Raw genomic sequence first — 22,120 nt, 5'->3', positions numbered from 1 at the left:
GCTTCGAATTCTGTACATGTAATTATACTGATTTCCTCCTGTTTGTGCATAGACAGTGCTCTCTTTCTAAACAACAAGAACGCTTCTATGATTAACGATGTTTTCACAAGCATGCACAGACATGATGAAGGCTTTTAGTGGTGAGCCGGCCGCGGTGGTCTCGCGGTTCTAGGCGCGCGTCCGGAACCATGCGACTGCTACGGTCGCAGGTTCGAATCCTGCCTCGGGCATGGATGTGTGTGATGTCCTTAGGTTAGTTAGGTTTAAGTAGTTCTAAGTTCTAGGGGACTGATGACCACAGCAGTTGAGTCCCATAGTGCTCAGAGCCATTTTTTTTTAGTGGTGAGAACATTTAACATTTCTGACACATATGTTGACAGCAGGACAAACATTTTGCGGCTGGTAAGCAAGCATGCACGGCTAGATACAGCTTGCATGTCACATTACAATCGCTAGGAACAGTGTACCCTGTGCTATTCTGGGAAGCACTGGAATAGATTTCTATAGCGCTGGACCTGAAGCTCTGCATCATTGTTCCAGCAATGGTGCCTAGGTGAACGTGTATTTCACCAGGAATTTCTTGGGTGTCAAGTATGAAAGGGATGCCACCGCCTCATCCTTTCGGGGCCTGTACTGAGATCTGTGTTTGGTTCAGCCCCTGACAGTCACATTCTCACTTCGCAGGGGCTGCCGGTGCATGCTGACTCTTCAGAGCATGTGCGGTAGCATCCTGTGTGGTGCAGTACAGGGTATGATTGGATGTGTTTTTTACTAATGATCATTTGTTTAAACTATATTCAATTGATTTCACCGACCAATAGGATGCTGTGAATTAAAGAAAACTACCCCATACATGTGAAGAATTTCGATTTAATTAATTTGCATAACTGTTTTGTATCAACATGTTGTTAGCAGTACGATAGTGAAGGGGAGGTTGTATGTGAATGGGTGACATGTAGCAGAACAGCATGTTAAGTGCAGAACACAAGGTTAATTTGCATAATTTTTAAGTAAAACACAATATAGTAGTTTAAGGTAGTGCATGCTAAAGAAGAATGCTCAAGAAATGGCGTTCTAAATCATGTGAAATTCGAAAACTGTAACAGAAAATGATGGGATGATATAACTAATTACTTAATTTGGGATCAAAAGCGGTACAATACTTAATGGAAATGGGGGTGACACGGAAAACCACTTAACTGTTCAATAGGTTAAGTGCCAGCAAAGGGCCGAACATAAGGTTACGATGCCCAGAGTACAGTGCTGATCATTGGGTTAAGCAACATGTTTACCCCAGAGTTGTTTGTGTCTCTGCACATCAGTGTACTGCATTATTTACAAGTAGTCTGCAGTCTGTAGACAATTTATTGTGATCTCAAGCACGTCAGGGTGAGTTTTTTGAATCAGTGAGTACAAATAGTATGTAAAATCCATCTATAAATAAATTGTTCCGGAATAAATAATGTACACTCCTTCCTCTCTCTAGCAGCCCAGAACAAGCTGAGTCATTTTCCCACCATTTTCTCCCATCCATACCGCCATCTTTGATTGTATCACAGGTCATACAACAGTGCCGTGAAGTGGCAGTACTGTGTAGTAGGTTAGTTGGGCTCTGGACCTAGTGGTGGACACATTGGATGGTGGTACTGCCTCTAAATGTTTAAATAAAGACGGCCTGCAAAATAAAGAGTTATATCCATCCAATTTAGCACAGTCTGAGTTCCTTTCCCATCAATTCCTAGGAAGAAGTGGCGGTCAGATTACTTAGGTTAGTGGAGGTAGCCCAAGTATCTTATTTTCCACCATCTTCTTAGGTTTAGTGGAGGTATCCATGGTGGGTTGCATTGTCCTGATGGAATTTGAAGTTGCCGCCATTTTCTGGGGAAGGGGAAGGGAGGGGGAGAGGAAGTTAGGTTAATTAATTGGTCAATTTAATTTTCAATCAAACTGATAAGGGTGATATTGGCTATTCCAATAATTCAGACGTGAAACTGTACATGTAGCAGCAAGTGGTGGAGGTTTCCTGAGGGGTAGGGGGACAGTGGTGGGAGGGAGGGGCTGATGAATAATAGGCTAAGTGCCTCTCAGTCAAAAGGAAGGATCCTTTTACCACGACAATAGATTAAGGACCTGTCAAACAAAGGAGAACAATAGGTTTGCCCTTGAGTGCATACCAGCCCCCGATGTAGGCAATCCATATTAACAAAATGGGCTGACACCCGTTTTGTCCTATAGTGGTGTTTAAAAGAAACAACATTCTTGATATTAAATAATTTACATGTGCAAACCTCCAATTTAGGATCTATACTTAGGGATTTTATAATTTACACCGTCCATCAAAGTTTACCATACAAATTAGTAGCTTAGATCTTTAAGGTGTGTTTGGATCTTAATATGTTGTATGCATCAGAGTAACATTACATACTCAGCGAGTTTCACAACAAATAATAGTTAATTTTATCTTCCAAATAAACAGCACTGGTGCAGTCAATGAAAAAGAAAGGCTGCAGATATTGCCACCATAGTCTACTTGTAAACAGAACCTGGTTGAGAAAGCCAATCAAAAGTAGCCGGACACACCTTCGTAATGCGCGATTGACCACTAGACATAGCGAGAGGCGGATCTGCCTGTATAGAAGGAGGCTTGGACCATTCTGTTGCCAGTAGAGATTGAGTAAGGGCGCAGGGGATCTTTCAGGAGAGCTCAGTGAATTCGAACATGGACTAATCATTGAATGCCATTTGAGTAACATACCAATTAGTGATATTTCAACCCTTCTAATGCTTCCCAAATCCACTGTCTGGTTTGTGAGTGAAAGCGGGACAACTAGAGCTAAGAAGACCAGACAGTGTTCATGTGTTGACGGACAAGAACGGTCGACTATTGCGGAGGACGGTTGTAGAAAATCGAATGAAGTAATCGGAAGCAGTTACTCGTGATTTCCGAAGTTTTACCCCACTCAGTTTAGTGCGAAGATTGCTCGTAGGAAGTTAAAAAGAATGGGGAACATTGTTCGAACATCCTCTCAAAGCCACACATTTCTATAGTCAGTGACAAGCGACTCTTGAAGTGGTGCCAAGAGTGATGCCACTGGGCAATGAGCGCCTTGAAACCAGTGATTTGGAGTCACGAATCATTCTAGACCCTGTGACAGAACGATGGAAGGGTTTGGATTTCCCAGATTTCTGGAGAACATTCCTTGCCATCATACGTAGTGCCAACAATAGAGTACAGGGAGGTAGCGTTATGGTATGAGTTAATTTTTCATGGTTTAGCGTGCGGTCCTCTTATTGAGCTTCAGAAAACGCTTGAAGCGGAAGGACATGAACACATTTTACAGCATTGTGTGCTGTATACAGCAGACGAACAGTTCGGAGACAATTACTGTGTGCATCAGCACAATGCAACCTGTCATCAAGCAGCGTCTTTGAGTCATTGGCTTGTGGACAGTAACATTCCCGAAAGCAATTGGCCTGTGAAGAGTCCAGACCTGAACAAAAAGAAACATTTTTGGACTGAGTTCGAGCGTCGACTTTACCCAACACCAGGCTAACTAGATTTCAAAGAGATAAAACGGAAAAGCTGTCTTTATACCTAACTTCGTTAGTTCACTTACCCCTATCGTTATCGTGATATTTTGAGGTCGATGATAGGCTTATGACGATGCAACAGCTGGAAAATCCATAGCCAATTTGTTTCTTCAATTTGTGAAATGGAAAGGAACATGTAGATATATCATATATCGATAAAATTATTTTTTTCAGAAATAAGAAACACTGATGTGTACCGTTTTATTGTAATAGCCTGGATACACAGGGTGTATGCTTGAGAACTTTCTTTTCCCACAGTTGGAGACTGACTGGAAGGACATCATTTACGAATAGGATGAGGCAACGCTACACTGGCATCAGGAAGTGTGGGAATTTTTAAATGAAAGGATTACTGAACGATGGATCGGTCGCACTGGACCATATGATTCAGCTTTACATTACTGGCCTTCAAGGTCCTGTACCTGACAGTATGTGATTCCTTCTTGTGTGTGTTTGTAAAAGACTCGTTTATGTGCATCCGTTACCAACAACTATGAATGAACTGAGACATCGTGTAACAGCAGCTATGACAGCTGCAATTCAAGACATGTTCGCTGCAGTGTGGGAACAATTTGAATACCACATTGACATATGCCGTGCATCTCACGGGGGTTATTTTGAACACCTATGAAAAGGTATGAAATTTTTTTTACTTTCCTGTTTATCGAAAAACAAAATTCATTATATATGTTTATTAGTTTCAGAAATATGCACATATCAAAAAAAGTTCTGCATCATCTCGGTTCCGAGAGGTCCGGAACCTGTACAGAAAATTGGAATAGAGTTCAACATAAACATCATTTTCAACCTTTTTATGGCTCATGAAAAACACACATGCATGTTCTACCACCATATAGCGAGACCTTCAGAGATGGTGGTCCAGACACACCGGTACTTCTAATACCGAGTAGCATGTCCTCTTGCATTGATGCATGCCTGTATTCGTCATGGCATACTATCCACAAGTTCATCAAGGCACTGTTGGTCCAGATTGTTCCACTCCTCAACGGCGGCTCGGCGTAGGTCCCTCAGAGTGGTTGTTGGGTCACGTCATCCATCAACAGACCTTTTCAGTCCATCCCATGCATGTTCATAGGGTTCATGTCGGGAGAACATGCTAGCCACTCTAGTCGAGCGATGTCGTTATCCTGGAGGAAGTCATTCACAAGATGTGCACGATGGGGGCACGAATTGTCGTCCATGAAGACGAATGCGTCGCCAATATGCTGTCAATATGGTTGCACTATCGGTCGGAGGATGGAATTCACGTATCCTCCAGCCGTTACGGCGCCTTCCATGACCACCAGCGGAGTATGTCTGCCCCACATAATGCCACCCCAAAACAGCAGGGAACCTCTACCTTTTTCGCACTCTCTCGACAGTGTGTCTAAGGTGTTCGGTCTGATCAGGTTGCCTCCAAACAAGTTTCCGATGGTTGTCTGATTGGAGGCATATCGACGCTCGTGAGAACGTGATGTCAAGACTGAGCGGTCCATTCGGCATGTTGTTGGGTCCATCTATGCTGCATAGTGTCGTGATTGCAAAGATGGACCTCGCCATGGACGTCGGGAGTGAAGTTGCGTATCATCCAGCCTATTGGGCACAGTTTGAGTCGTAACACGACATCCTGTTGCTGCACGAAAATCATTATTCAACATGGTGGCGTAGCTGTCAGGGTTCCTCCAAGCCATAATGCGTAGGTAGCGGTCATCCACTGCAGTAGTAGCCCTTGGGAGGCCTGAGCGAGGCATGTTATCAACAGTTCCTGTCTCTCTGTATCTCTTCCATGTCCGAATAACATCGCTTTGGTTCACTCCGAGACGCCTAGACACTTCCCTTGTTGAGAGCCATTCCTGGCATAAAGCAACAATGCGGACGCGATCGAACCGCGGTATTGACCGTCTAGGCATGGCTGAACTACAGACAACACGAGCTATGTACCTCCTCCCTGGTGGAACGACTGGAACTGATCGGCTGATGGATTCCCTCTGCCTAATAGGCGCTGCTCATGCATGGTTATTTACGTCCTTGGTCGGGTTTAGTGACATCTCTGAACAGTGAAAGGGACTGTGTCTGTGATACAATATCCACAATCAACGTCTATCTTCAGGAGTTCAGGGAACCGGGGTGATGCAAAAAAATTTTTTATGTGTGTAGATGCGCCAAATAGGATGATTCTTTTCGATACACCGTGTATTTTCTGCAGTGTTTAGTCACTTACTAGGTACATAGGCACAATTTGTTATGCCGAAAAACTGCGTAACCTGACTGATCAGGAATCGAATACAAATGATATATTTGGTACTAAAATTGAAGATTTCGTTCGGTTCCAGACCGTTAGGGCTAGTGTGCATATATGCCAAACAATTAGCTAACACATGCAGCATCATTCGCGTTCTTCACTAAATTAATTTCCATACGGCTGCAGTCCGGTTAAGAGAAATTGTTTAAGTGTTGCTCCTTTGTTTTACGCTTTACTTGTCTCGATGGCCGTAAAGTGGATCGTCGACAAGTTAGAGACGGGTGAGGATGGAGGGGTGGGAGGGGGGTTGGTAGTAATTGCTTTTATTTTCAACGTATCTCTGACTCTTTCTTTAGGTATAAGACGAGTTAAACGAAATGCCGTAGGTGGCATGTTACTGTGAGAGCCTATATGCCCGCATGGAATCACTCTACTGGTTGACGTCAGAGCCAAAGTGTTGCTGCACCAGTAACCATCCCATCATCCACGTACTGCTTCCCACGAAGTCCATCCTTCACTGGAAGGCAGAAGGTGCGAGATCCAGGTTGTAGGGTGGATAGATAAGGACACTCCAATGAGGTTTTGTGAGCTCCTCTCAAGTATGCGGGAGGCGTTGCGTTTTCATGGAGAAGCTGAGATTCATTTGCATTTTTGTGGAGACGAACACGCAGAAGTCGTTTCCTCAGTTTCCTGACGGTAGCTCAGTACATTTCAGAGTTGATCGTTTTATCATGAGGTATGACATAAAAAAAATGACCAAAAGGACATCGCCAGACTTTACTAGCAGAATGTGCGGCTTTCAACTTTCTTTACAGAGGAGGGGTGTGGCGCCACTCCGTTGACTGCCATTTGGTTTCGCGTTCGAAGTGATGAGCCCATGTTTCATCACCTGTGACGATGTTTTACATAAAATTGTTAGGGTCATCCTGGTAACGCGCAGGCTAATCTGCACGAATAGTCCTCCGTTGCTCTGTATGGTCTTCTGTTAGTGAGCGAGAAAGCCAGCGGGCACACGCTTCTCAGTACCCCAACTGACGGACAAACGAATCAGCACCACCTAGAGAGACGTCCAGTTCGGTAGCGATGTGTCTGACTGAGATTCGTCGATCACCTCGAATGAGAGTGAAGTCACGTTCCGACAATGCAGAAGTCACAACTATGTGCGGCCGGCCGTCATGCGGGAGACTGGACTGGTTTACGCGACCATGTTGCAATGATAAAAGAGCCTCGCCCAACGACTCGCCGTGCTTTTTTCAGTGACAGCTCTCCGTAGACGTTCTGCAAGAGCCCCTGAATATCTGCGATTGTTTGTTTTTCCGCTATAAGAGACTCAGTGACAGCTGTCTGCTTCGAACACACCTGTGTTCAAAAAATGGTTCAGATGGCTCTAAGCACTATGGGACTTAAGGGGAGACAGAAGGCAATTCTTTCCCTATTCTGCCTATGCTATTTTACCCTTTGAATTGGTACACTTGTCAAAAGAACTATAAGTGATAAAACAATGAAATTTTTACTGCATATGTATAACATATATGCCCCAATTTACAAGTTAAATGAACATAATACCTCATATGATTTTGAAGAAAAAAATCTATTATTTCACTGGTGAAATTTAACTTTTTTGTACATTAATTATTATAAAACAGTTTCTGATTGTTTGGTGGTTCTCAACTTACTTGTAATAACTTATTACCATCTGCAGTACAAATTGACCAAATTCCATGTTTCTAACCCCATTAGTTCATCAAATAATGGTACCTGAAATTTTAAAAAAATGTAGTTTAGAGAAAAATCCATTTAAAGTTTGATATTGCAATTCTAGTATAGTTATTGATGAGAATAACTTACCACTAATATTTTCCAGCACCAAACTGAGCATCATCTGAATAATACTTACTGATCTTCTTTTCTTCTCTTGGTCCCTCTTCGTTTCTCTCTGTCTTCTTTTGTGTATTTTACATTAGCAATATCTGCTTTGCGGATTCTCTCTTTATCTATTTGCACCAAGGATTTTTCAGTATTTCCACTAGATTTTATGCTCAATAATTCCAAAGCATCCAGTTTTCTAATTACACCATCATTGAGGCATAAAATAGCATCATAAACACCACATTTGAAGGTTGTAAGCTGAACAAATACAGTTTTCGGTAACCGGTTCCAAATGACAGAATTCACACATTCATTTATATTTTAGGTTTCCCCATGAAGAAATTTCTTCAACAAGGTATCTTTACAAAGGTCTCTAAATATAGCTTTAATTTCATTCATTACTGATGCAGGTAAAGAATGTTTGTGGTCATATCTGGATTTTCATGTGTGGAAAGCTTATGGAAAAAGGTAGCCCATACAGATATTTTCATGTTTTCTAAATTCCCTACATTTCTTCTTATGGGCAAGCCATAATGGTTCTGTAATCCATTTCGACATTTGTCAGGCGATCTTTATCACCTATCTTCTTACCATCTTCCAATACTATTTTTGACATTTCTTTGAATAATCTTCTCAACCTGGACACCACTCTCTCTAATGTAGAAATTGTGACGTTAGGACCATAGGGTTGTTCTGCACATACCCGGTCATAAGCCGTGCTGTCCCCAGATTGCAGGAAAACCACCATATCTCACGAAAAACATGCCGTATTTATATTAAAAAAAACTGTTTCACACAGGAAAGACCAGGTATTTCAAATATATTAAAACCTAAAAATTGAATTTTTTAAGCCCACTTACCTTCCGTACCCCTTAACATCTGAGGTCGTCAGTCCCCTGGACTTAGAACTACGTAAACCTAACTAACCTATGGACATCACACACATCCATTCCCGAGGCAGGATTCGAACCTGTGACAGTAGCAGCCGCGTGGTTCCGGACTGAAGCGCTTAGAACTGTTCGGCCACAGTGGCCGGCACACCTCTGTTACAGATTCCACTTTGAATGCTACGGATAGAACTGCCATCTATCGGAAGTTAATGAAACTATCAGGGCTGAAGCGTGAAAACTGCACCATGAGTGATAAGAAATTCTGAATTTCTTCAACCGAGATTGAGCGAGAAAAAAAAAATAAGTTGCAGTCGTTGTGGAAAGCCCCGTATAATTTGGGATTTACCTAAAGATGAGGAAAATGTAAACCATGCCGTCAGTCAGGCTCCAGTGACGTACTTCTTAACAGCATATAGTCCTGCTCACTGAAGAACTGCTAGTGAGTTGCCGCCTGGCCAACATTTAGGGATGCGCAGGCAGTCGCGTGATGGCGGTGCGGCGTGAGCAGACGCCCCACTATGTATTCCGTTCCACGGCGTAAAATTAATTCGGCACAGCTTAGTGGACGTCCCTAGAGGAGTAGAGGTAATTGGTCTCGTAATTTGGTTAGCTCCTTGGCGCAACTGTTTAACGAAGAATTAACGACGCGGAACAGGCAGCGAGCACAACTGGAATTCACACCAGCGCCGGCCAGGAAAAGCGGCAGCAGGAATGTGGCTGAGGGAAGTACGCGAAGCGTGGGAGGGTTTCACATTGCTTCTTGGTGACGATGACCTTACAGCCTGAATTAAAGGGTTTATAATGATGTATCAGTTACTATTAGCATACACTGTCAGAACAATATAATAACTTCATCCAGCTGAGAATCTTATTCAGCATGTTGTTACTGACTGCGATGGCAATGCTCCGAGTGGACAGCAAGTTGAACTGATTGTCGACTACATCTGTTTATCAAGATTTGTGTAGTGGTTTCTACAAAGAGTAATCTGAGTAGCGAAAAATGTGAGTAACGCAGTAAATCGTATAAACAATGTGCAGATGTTTTAGTGACAATAGTTATGTTCCCTAAGGACCTTCGGAGGTCATTAGGATTGAAAAAACTTATAGGAGGCAATGGTAAACTGTAATTACTTATAGAAGATAGTACCCAAATAAGCGTCGCCAATAAAATGCGAAGAAAAAAAGCAACTCTTTAATACAGCAAGAACCAAATTTTCTGTTCTAGGAAAATAGTAAATTGGTTCAAATGCCTCTAAGCACTATGGGACTTAACATCTGAGGTCATCAGTACCCTAGACTTAGAACTATTTAAATCTAACTAACCTAAGGACATCACACACATCCATGCCCGAGACAGGATTCGAACTTGCGACCGTAGTAGCAGCGCAGTTTCGGACTGGAGCGCCTAGAACCGCTCGGACACAACGGCCGACCTGGAAAAGAACAACGCAAACATTGCTTATAATAGATGCATTAATCTTGCAGCAATAATCTGCTATTATTTGTACCTTTTCCTCTCTACAGTGCTATTTCAAGTATAATCTCGTGTTGGTTCTTGTCCAGTAATTGACCACGACTCAATTAAATGTTTTCTTACTTGAGGTTTACCCTTTTTTCAGTCGCTTAATACCAACTCTAAACCATGGCTATACCTAGGGCGTCATGTGTGGAAAGGCGCTAGCAACCATTACGTCCTGGCCATACAAAGACAGAATAATGATTAAATAAATTAATTTAAACTGCAATTGAAGTTTCAGTCAGAAGGGGAAATTAAAAATCCAACGAATGCAATCATGGGTCCACTGCGTACATATTTAATGGGTACAAAATCATACGACGGAGTTCAATAACTAATGCAACACGGTTTTTCTTTTGAAAGCAGGTGGTTTTCTTCTGGATTTCAATGTACCATTTTATCCCCACTGTTTTGGCTACAAAACTCTGTTTTCCAAAATAGCCTCCGTTCGGTGTGACAACTCTACGCCACCTTACTGGGAGGGCCTGTACTCCCGTATGGTGCTACTGTACTGGTCGACATCAAAGCCAACGTCCTGCTGCATCAATTACCTCCCATCATGGAAGTTCATACCCCATTGGACCAAAGAGATGGAAGTCGGAAGTTGCGAGATCCGTATGAGGAAGAACAGTCCGTTGAAGATTTGTGAGTTCCTCTAGGGTGCGCAGACTTGTTTGAGGCATTGCGTTATCATCTACAAGCAGAAGTTCGTTTTCATTTTTGTTTCAGTTCACGGTTATGTTGTACGGTATTAATACGTCAGGAAGTTGAACCCCGAGTCCGTGTTAAAATACTTTTTGCCAGCCGTACCACTGCTAATTATAACTTTGTGTCACGTCACAGATTTTGATATTTTTGCTGTGTGCTCCATTATAGATCTTGTAATGTCCTTTATAAATTTCTGCACACTAAGAATTGTAATAATTATTGACATTTACCTTGGCCATACTATCAATTTGTAATCAGTAAATTCCTTTCATAAAGTTAGTAATCAGTAAATTGTGGAAATAACGGTACCTGGAATTCGTTGATAGAGCACCCTTCTGCGTTAATTGCGTTAGTCAGATGCGTTCCTCAGCTTTTTCTGGGAGCGATCTGCCGCTCTGAAGGCTCTGATTGGATACAGATGAACTGAAGGACTCACAGTTGTATTTCACAACCTCCCCGTGTAGCCGAGGACCTAAAGTGAACTGACAGGAGAATTGGCCCCCGTCTCTCACTAACCACCATATGCAGTGGCTTTTATTTTGCCGACACTATTGCATCTCAAGGGTTTTTTTGTGGATTACATTTACGTCAAGCCGACCTGCCGCCTCAGCAGCTGCAGAGGACCGGTGATGTTTATTTCCTGATGATGCGAGGCGATCTCCGTAACCTGACTGAAAGCCGTCTTCCCTCGGTCACTTGGCCGGTCGTCTTGCGTTCAGTAAACGGCATTCTACTCTGTTCTGACGCCGTAGTGGCCTGGTGTTTGGAAGTCAGGCACAAGTATATGAATCGACAGGAACTCCATTCCATATACGTATGGTAGATTCTTCGTTATATCTCCAGTGCTATCTACCTGATACGGATGAACACCATCAGGAATGTGGATCTGCTGTAGAGATGTGGAGATTGACGAGACTGATGTTGGCCCTCAATCTTCGCACGACACCACTGTCAGTGACTCTGACATCTCTTCTTACCGCTGATATGAATTTTTATCCATGTACGAAGAGCATATTGTTTCTTTACTCGGATGATGCCTTGTACTTTCTCGATTTCTGGATCTCTCTATTTTAACGATACTCTCGTCTCCGACGTCACCAGTTCTACCACCAGTACTAATAGCCTGGATAGCACCTTCTTGGAAGCTTCTCGCAGCTCGGGTAACCTTATGAGCATATAAATTTTACGGGTCAGAACAAGTGACAGAATCATATAGGCTGGACTCGTTTCTTGAATTTGTTGAGGGCAGCCCAATACACATCAGAGTTGATCGTTTTACCATGGAGAAGACATCAAACACTATAACACTTTCAGAGTCCCAGAAGCCCGATGCTACGTCTTTACCAGCTGAGGGTGTGGCTTTGAACCTTTTGTTCGAATGATAGGTGGTGTTGTGCCTCTTCACGGATTGCCGTTTTGTTTCCGTTTCCAAGTGATGAATCCATGTTTTATCGCCTGTGACGATGTTCGACCAAACATTGTCACGATAACCGTCATAACGCGCATGTGGTTCCCCGCATATGGACCTCCGTTCCTCTTTATGGTCTTTTGTTAGGCGACCAGGAACCTAGCGGGCGCACACCTTCCACTACCCCAACTAGTTGACGAAAGTATCAGGTCTACCGACAGACACGTCCAGCTGAGGAGCGAGGTGTTTGATTGTGATTCGGCGATCACCTCGAATGAGAGTGTACGCACGTTCCAACATCGCAGGAGTCTCAGCTGTGTGCGGTCGGCCGGCACGCGGGAGATCGCACAGATTTTCACAGTCATGTTGCGATGAAATCAGACGCCAGACTCAGCGACTCACCGTGCTTTTCTTGACCGTCAAGTCTCCATAAACATTCTGCAATCACTTATGAAAATCTGTGATGCTGTGATTTTCAACCAAAAGAAATCGATGACAGCTCTCTGCTCGGAATGCAATTCCGTTACAGATGCCATTTTGAAGGTTACGTATAGCACCACCACATCTCGGAACTGGATGAAACTCTAGGGGCCGGCCGCGGTGGTCTAGCGATTCTGGCGCTGCAGTCCGGAACCGCGGGACTGCTACGGTCGCAGGTTCGAATCCTGCCTCGGGCATGGGTGTATGTGATGTCCTTGGGATAGTTAGGTTTAAGTAGTTCTAGGGGACTTATGACCTAAGATGTTGAGTCCCATAGTGCACAGAGCCATTTGAACCATTTGAAACTCTAGGGGCTGAAGCAGGGGTATTCGACGATGTCCGACAAAAAATTCCGCTTTTTTTTCAACCAAAATTGGGCGACTAAAAGAAAGTGTTTCATTACTCATTGAACGCCCCTCGTAGCGTTTACATTTCCCCTGTTGAATGAATTTTAATAGCGATTCTAGACTGACCAATACGTTGTGAAAGTGTAAGACCAACAGTTGATAAGTCAAACTAATCCTGTAGACAGGGAATGAACGAGGGAATCCTGCGTCGCCGTTCTAGGCAAGATCCTAGTTGAGGTGCTTTGTCATTGCCTTCCTCCGACCTGTTGAGCTCAAATATTTATCTGTTTAGTATTGATTACTGTGATGAGTGGTTCTTGAATGACGTACTGGGATCGTGTTGCTACATGTGAAGGAAAGAAACAAGATAAAACACTGTGCCGGCACATTACTCTCGAGGAGCACTGGGGGTGACGTCGAGCTTAACGTCCCCATCCGAAGGATGGATCACCATCAACAATCTGACACGCTCTTACTTCAAGAGACAGTGTGGTGGTGTTTAGAATTTAATCGAGGATCTGGTCACAAATAGTGGTCATCAGAAACTTGATACCTCGACCTCTCTTCCCTTTACCCGTCAAATACTGCCAGTGAAAATTTTTGCCTTTAGGACTCGAACCAGCTTACCTCACAAATGACCATCAGTGCACAACAGAACGTTAACTATCTCTCTCTCTCTCTTTTATTCTTAACAACAGGAACCAGCTTCAGGCCGGTGGAGACCACGATAGCAGCCCCATAGCGTCCCTAAACCGGACCCTCCCATTTATTTTAATATTCTTTTTCCTCGTGGAGCAGGGACGTACTTTAAACAAAACACTTTTGTCCGTATAACTTTCCCCTTCTAGGGGTAAGGGAGGTATCTAAACAACAAGAACAAAATCACTGGTTTACTGGTTAAGTACAACGTAAAGCCCAACATTAGAAGCTAAACCTGCGACTATTAGAGATAAGATGTCCGTATATCCTTCTAACCCGCCATTAGGATTGGTACTGTCACTGGGCACGTCTTCACAAAGAAAGGGCCCATATGATTCTGTCACTTGTTCTTGCCCGTAAAATCGACATGCAGGTAGACCCGAACTGCGGGGAGCGTCCAAGAAGGTACTTCCCAGGTTATTAGCGAAGTATTGGCGGTAGTGCAGGTGGCATCGGAGACGAGCGAATCATTTCAATAGAAAGATCCCGAAATGGAGAAAGTACTTGTCATCATATCAGTACAGAAACAATATGCTCTAATCTTTGATCCATATTACTTCATTATTCTTCATACATGGATAAAAAGTCAAATCTGCGATAACAAGTGATGTCAGAGTCATTGTCATTGGGGTCGTGCGATGATTGAAGGCTATCAGTCTCGTCAACCTTCACACCTCTATAGCAGATCCACATTCCTGATGGTGCTCATCCGTATCAGGTACATAGCACTGGAGATATAACAAAGAATCTAACATATGTAATGGAATGGAGATCCTAGCGATTCGTATATTTGTGATTGACCACCAAAGATAAGGCCACTCCGGCGTCCGAAGAAAAGAGAGCGCCATGTACTGAACGCCAGACGACCGGCCAAGCGACCGAGGGAAGACGGCTTTCAGTCAGGTTCTGGAGATCTCTTCTCATCATCAGGAAATAAACATCACCGGTCCTCTGCAGCTGCTGGGGCGGCAGGTCGGCTTCATGGAGCTCAAATCCCCAAAAAAACCTTTGAGATAGAATAGTGTCGGTGAAATAAACGCCACTGCATTTTGTGGTTCTTGAGAGGCGGGGACCAATTCTTCTGTCATTTCTTTCTAGGATATGGAGGGAGGTTGCAAAATACCCGGTGTGAGTCATTCAGTTCATCTGTATCCAGTCATGGCCTTTTGAGAGGCTGATCGCTCCACGAAAAAGTTGAGGAACGCATATAACGCATTTAATGCAGAAGAGTGGCTCTATCAATGAATTCCAGGTACCGTTATTTATACAATTTACTGATAACTAACTTCATGAAAGGAATTTACTAATTACAAATGGAAAGTCTGTCCCATGTAAATGTCAGTATTTATTACAAGTCTTAGTGCGCACATATTTATAAAGAACATCACTGTAAGATGGCAAGAACTATGCCCCTTACATGAAGTCATTAAAGATCACCTAACTCACGTTGAGCGAATAGTCGGGCTGAACAAAATGACTGACAAGGCACAATGGATCTTGTACTATAGTATGGACGTATTGGAATAATTAATGTCGGGTGATGGTTTTAAAGTAATTCACACGACATGAAAACGTTGTGGAAACGAATCGATTTACTGGACGCTAGTTTACCCCAGGGAAGCATTTGACCGTGGCCGGCCAGGGGAGCGGCTAAGGGAAGCAACAATAGGCAGCTTAGGGCGGCTGAAGCTCTGAGAAAGCGGTAACGGTGCGCGGCCTCCAGCCGCCTTAAGATGAGTGACAGTGAGTGGGTGGTTGACCCCAACTCCATACTGGTGTACCGGGAAACAGACAGAGAACTTGTACACCTGTTGATAAATGTCCGATGTCCCATTTTCTGTGAAACATGCAAGAAAGCCGCGCAAAGCTACGGTGGAGCGGTCAACAGAGGTCAAAATATGCGTGTTCGTGACTATAGCAAATCCACGCTCAATTCACGGTCCGCAGACTCTGATGTAAATCAGGTGAAGAGCGACAGAATGAAATACGCTGGCCTCCGATGGTAACATAGGACCAAGGAATTTGAAGTACTCTCCTGGGAGTCAGAATTCCGAAAAACTTGGTGTTTGTACAGACACTAACCTTGATGGGTGGCCTGGGAGGAGCTAAAATAGCAGACGTTGAGAGGAAGGGAAATTTTGTGGGAATTTTTTCACTTCCCGGAGCAGGCATTGGTCAGCGCTGGGAAGCGACGCATAATTAACGCGACTTGCACTGCAATTGGCGTAAGTGATTTTGCTGGAGGGGAAACCGAGGCGAAGAGCGGACTGGCAGAAGTCTCCGTAGAGGTTTTCTGTTCCCAGCTTGCCTAGAGTGCGGACGTGGCGTTCTTTACTCAGCTTGCCTGAGAAAGAGTGAGCATCTCTGCAGTTTAGGACTTAGCAAATGGAGCGATTGAGCTTGGAGATAGGAAGTTTTGGTTCAGCTATGTACTGAGCAAAATAGCTAGGAGTGAGAAGACGAGCGCAGCCTGGCAGCACCACGAAGTCGGCCGATGTCTGCACAACGACACCGCTCCGCCACGCTGAATTTGGTGACATTGCGCCCGCTCTCGCCATTGATTAATTTGCTGGATGACGTCGGCAAAGTTTCCACAAGGGTTTCATGAGCCGTGTATTGTAGATTTCTTCTCGCACTTCGCATTATGCCTGGGTCAGTCGATAGGAATTACTTTCGATTTATCGCGCTTTACTCCACGCAAACGCAATTTATTACCACTGCCTGTTAGGAGAGTCATGTAATGTGATAATTGAAGGTCGTGAGTTAAAATACGAGGCCTGTTCAGAAAGTAAGCTCCGATTGATTGCCAAATTGAAACCACAGTGAACATCAGAAATGTTTTACTTGTAACAATTAGCTACACCTTTCAGCTACTTCTCTACGTAGTCGCCGTTCTGACTTAGACTTTTGTCATAGCTTTGTACCAACTTTTCAATAGCCTCATCATAGAAGGCAGCCGCCAGTGCTTTCCGCCAATTCTCCACGCTGGCCTGCACCTCGTTGTCTGTGTCAAATGTTGTCTTCAAAGACAGCGGTTCATGTGACCAGAGATGAAACTCAGGGGGAGACAATTGCGGACTGTATTGTGGGTAATCTCACATTTCCATTTGAAAACGATGCAGCAGCATCTTCATTGCCCCTGCAGAATGCGGCTGAGAATTGTCTTGAAGAAGAAACAGCACGACAGTTATGTAATGTTAGCTGCATAGCTTCAAGCGAAATTTCTCACCAGGCCCTCGTACTTGGCGGCAGACACTATTTTCTAGACATCTTTACGCACTCACTGCGAGCTCAGAAATGAGAAGAGCGACGTGATGCTAACTGGGGTTATACTAGAGACACTACCCAACACATCTCTGCAAAGCTTTATCGGATTTTCATAGTCGTTTCCATTTCGCGACCGATCGGAGCTTACTTTCTGAACGCCCCTCGTAAATCTGTGGTAATTGACTGCATCTGTTTTCAATCAAGTAGTTGAAATCTCAAGTCACTTTCTTAATTAATTTTATGTTCAACATTTGCATCTGTGTTCAATAGCTGAATATAACATCAATGTGCACCCCTTTTTGATTAAAAGGGATCAATTCTCAACAAATTAATGTCAACACTGCCACCGCAGTTCAATCAGGAGTCACAGGTCCTTATTACTTTCTTTGCATTATCCGACATTGTGGCAGTTTTGCACTCTCTGTTGATCTGTTAGTCAATTACCTGGGGTGAACATACACCAAAACCAGATAAGTGACGGGTGGGGTGTTACATCACAAGATTTATAATGGAGCACACAGCAAAAACATCAAAAACTGAGACGTGACACAATGTTATAATAAGCAATGGTACGGCTGGCCAAGGTAATTTAACAAGGAAACGGGGTTCAACTTTCTGTCGTATTAATACCGTACAATATAACCGTGAACTGAAACCACTGATGGCATTGTCGTACCGAAAAGGGAACATGCGATTATATGCAACTTGCCTGTCTGCTTAGTCATAAAAAGACAGTGTGAATTTGCTGAATATTTCCTATAATTAAATGTTTTCCTGAAGCATTTAAGTCTCTTCATTATCTACGATAATGATCGAAGCAGAAATAATGAATTAAGATTTGTGCTGTGGCCGGAACTCGAAGATCACCTATGGTACAGAACTCTCCCATTACGTCCAACGCTGGGGTGCTATTCCAATGTTGACATCCTGGCAGTAGTGACAATGTAAGGGAAAATAAACAGAAAGTATGAATTGAAGTTTTTGTTGGGGAGGGCACTCAAACTGAGTAGTTCGTGCAGCAATGTTAACCGTCGTGCTGTGTTGGTGTAGTGGTTAGCGTTTCTGACTAGCAGGCAAGAACACCCGTGTTCGATTCACGGCGACAGGACAAATTTTAATTCATTACTTCTGCTTCGATCATTATCGTACAGAATATTTAACTCCGTTCCGCTATACCAGCTGATGCTATTAAATGTCCCACTATTGTGTACATGTTGACCGATGGACTGAGTATTGCTGATGAATTTCACACTCTAGTGTGTTCTGAAAGTGAACGCCGTCTCTTTGCTTACAAGTCTGTCATCCCCGAGCTATGTGCTACCAAAACTGAAGTCTGCCACAAGTCAGAAACGCTGCTACTCGAATGAGTTCTTCCAGGAGAAAGCTACCACTAGACTGAATCTGACCCGAGCACAAATCTCTCGTGCTTGCTCTGCTCAGAGCCTCCTACGAAAAAGCTTTGCCAACCAAGAAGAACAAATTTCGCTTGGCGCTAGCCTAGACTGTAACTTAATATATTCTTAAATTTTCCCACTGTAGACGGCGTAAAAATCGTCCTTCAGTGCGCCATTCCGCCGCTCTCACCATCTGAGAATCAAGGAGAAGTGGGCCTACTACCAATTCGCAATCTCCTATCAAAACATTTTGGGAAACTGTCAGTGACCCCCATTTCTTCACTGTCTTTCTCAGAACATCCAAGTAGATTTACGACCGAGGTGAGAAAAAGTTTTCCCTCACTCCACCTGCTTTCTTAGAACTCGCAGGCCAACGCGCAATGCCATGTGCGGAAATCGCACTACCGAAAGGGACAGATTGTGAAACGTCCATTATGCGATAGGCGACTCACCACAGACTATCTGTTTAGTTTATTCGCCATGTGCACGTGCAGTTTTGCTCTTTCCACATTTGTGGTTAGATATCTGGCTGCGTCCACCAGCACGGTATCAGCAAGACAATATATTTCTAACGCACCTGGTAATACTAGATGTTCACACCTTAAATTTTCAAGCGAATATTCTACATGCACGCACCAATTAACACGTGACAAATGGAAAAGAGATCAGTAAAGATTGCTTGATGTACACTATCTCTGTTGTAGCCCTTGTCATTTGAATGAAAAATAATGAATTTAATCGGTGTCAGAGTGATTTTGATATCAGAAAAAAGGGAAAGTGTCAGTCTGTGAATGGCTTGACACTTTCGGGAGTGTTCGATGATATGATCAGAATAAATTTGTGACACTTGCAAAACGTGTTATTAAAGAAGTACCAAGCGAACCGCTAAAGGAAAAGAACAGTCTTTTGTTTAAAATTTGTTTTGTGACCACGCTGTTGTGTCCTTGAATAGGTGCCGCATTTGAATAGCTAACGTAACAGCGTGGAAAACAACCACCACCCTCTCTCGGGGAAGCAGCGTGAGAGATCATAGACGCAGTTTTTTCTGTAAGGTTGGTGACGCTGACTATGTTTAGACTTCCGTACTTCAATCAATAACAACGGAACCAAAATGGGTAGTGGAACGCCATCCTGGTGCATCTTGGGCAGTCTTGGTGGGACCGATGAACTCAGCAGTTTGGTCCCTCAGGAATTCACACACACACAGTCTTGGTGGAACAGCGTTGTGTGGTCTCAGGCTCTTGATAACTTGTTCAGGTAAAGAACTATCGTTCAAAAGAATAGCAGTTTTTCTGGATATACGGCTCGTTATGTCCTTATCGATTTTGCCGTACATAGTATCACTTAGCTGACTACGATTGATAGTGAGTAATATTGGTGCTTCTACTTATTCGACTGCTACACATCTGGTCTCCTTATTCAAGCCGCATGTGGGTAAGTGCTGCCACTATATACGTATTTCCAAGGATTTTATCAGTCGTTTGAAGACTGTTAAGCTGAGCAGCTCAAATTTACTAGTTAGCTTCGATGTAGTCTCAGTTTTTACCAAAGTGCCTTTGTTTGACACGCTACATCTTAGGGGTAACCTGTTCAGTGATGATTTGATGGCTTTGTTTGAACATACTCTCTCCTCAACTTATTTTTTATTTAATAACGAATTTTTTGAACAAACCGATGTTGTCGCCATGGGAGTCCCTTGTCACCTGTAGTAGCCAATCTTTTTCTAAAAGACTTACGAGCAGAAAGTCTGCCGCCTTAAAGCCTACGGTTTTCTGGCGTAAGTAGATGATACTTTCGTTGTATGGCGTCATGGCGGACAAGAACTGGAAAATTCCTTTGTCATCTAAACTCTTTACATGAGAACGTCAAGTTTACTATGGAGATGGAGAAATATGGGACTTGACCCTTTCTAGACTTGTTAGTACACCGTAAGAGTATGGGTCTTTGGGACTTTCGGTGTACGGAAACCCAAACCCACACATACAGATCTATATCTTCAGGCGTCCAGCTGCCATCACCCAGCACAAACCGCCGGTGTCCTTAGTATTTTAATCCATCGGGCGCATGCAATATCGGATGCATCAGTGCATCTGGAGAAGGTTTTTAAAGAGAATGGCTATACTTCGCGTCAAATACAGAAGGCCAATTCCAATTGTAATAACAAGAACTTCAACGCTCTGAGGAGACAGATGCCGACTTTAAATCAGCTGCGTTCCTCCCATATGCCAGGGTCTTCTAAAGGAGGCAGATTGCTTAGGAAGAATAAAATTAATGTCATCTTCTGTCCACGAGGAAAGACCACGACCTTAGTCGGATCTGTTAAAGATGGTCCAGGAATGCTGTGTAGTACACGAAAGACACACCCATCTGGGCAACCTTTAAAATCAGCAGTGGCAGAACATTGCATTTCCATGGGTCATTCAATGGAATACAATAAAACCCAATTTTTTGCACCAGTTTCCAGATTCTGGGACTCGGTAATTAATGAATCCGAGGAAATATGTCTTGCTGATAATTTAATGAATCGTGATAATGGATAAAAATTGGAATCCAATGATTAAAATTATGATGTCACAACGCAATCGACATGCTCAGTCGATACTCAGCGATTAGTTTGTTCTCACTTCATCACTGAGTGGCAGCATGCGTGGAATTCGTTATAAATACCATGACTGCATCATGTCTCTTGGCATTCTCGGGGGTTGGATCCCCTCGATTCCAAGTGAGGCGATTGCACTGCCTAGGTTACACTCGGGGTGGAATCAACGCTTTTGGAAGCGTCCCCTGGTCCTGCCGCTGCCACCGCCGCCGCCGCTGCCGAAGCCACAGCTACCACCCCGCCCCCCTTAGGATATTGGGCCACACCACTTGCCGTTGTCGCCCAGCCGCTGCCTGGAGGGATTCACCAGACAGTCTTCACCACCGGCCGGAGGGGCTGCCGCCCCGTCCTGGTCGAGTCGCCACTGCCCCACAATCTCGTTGAGGGCTCCCTCGTCGTCGTCGCCGCCGCCACCACTGCTGCCGCCATCGCCGTAGTCCTTCGCCGCTGCCAGTGTCCTCCCTGGCGCCGCCGTTTCTCGCCGCCGTCGCCGTCACCACCATCACCACCACCCCCATGTTCACCCCATACTTGCACACCATCACCATGTCTCACCCTACCACCTCCATCATTTTCACCTCCCCTCTGCTGCTCTAACCACCATCACATAGAACTCTTCCACAGACCGCATCCGCATCCTCCCTTCCCTCCCTGTCCTCCACACTCCTGCGCGGTTTGCGGCTGTCACTTCTCCTGAACCGGCCAGTGTGGCGGGCAGGTCTAAGCGCTTCAGTCTGGAACTGCACGACCGCTACGGTCCAAGCTTCGAATCCTGCCTCAGGCAAGGATGTGTGTGATGTCCTTAGGTTAGTTAGGTTAGCGTTGTTCTAAGTTCTGGTGGATTGATGACCTCAGCTGTTAAGTCACATTGTGCTCAGAGCCATTTGAACCATCTGAACTTCACCCAACTCTCTCTCACCCTTAGCTGTCACCCCATCGCCATCTTCAGATTCCCACCACTCACTGCACCACCTACGACAAGCTCGCTGCCGACACAGATTTTCGCCTGCCATACCACAGTTTCTGCCACACCCATGCCCCACCCCCTGTACAGCTTGCCCCTCAGGGAGGGCCCGCATCTCGTGGTCGTGCGGTAGCGTCCTCGCTTCC

Source organism: Schistocerca nitens, chromosome 9 (genome assembly GCF_023898315.1).
Source record: "Schistocerca nitens isolate TAMUIC-IGC-003100 chromosome 9, iqSchNite1.1, whole genome shotgun sequence".
In the NCBI taxonomy this organism is placed as follows: Eukaryota; Metazoa; Arthropoda; class Insecta; order Orthoptera; family Acrididae; genus Schistocerca; species Schistocerca nitens.
The sequence above is the reverse complement of the archived record's forward strand: the minus strand, read 5'-3'. Positions refer to the sequence as shown.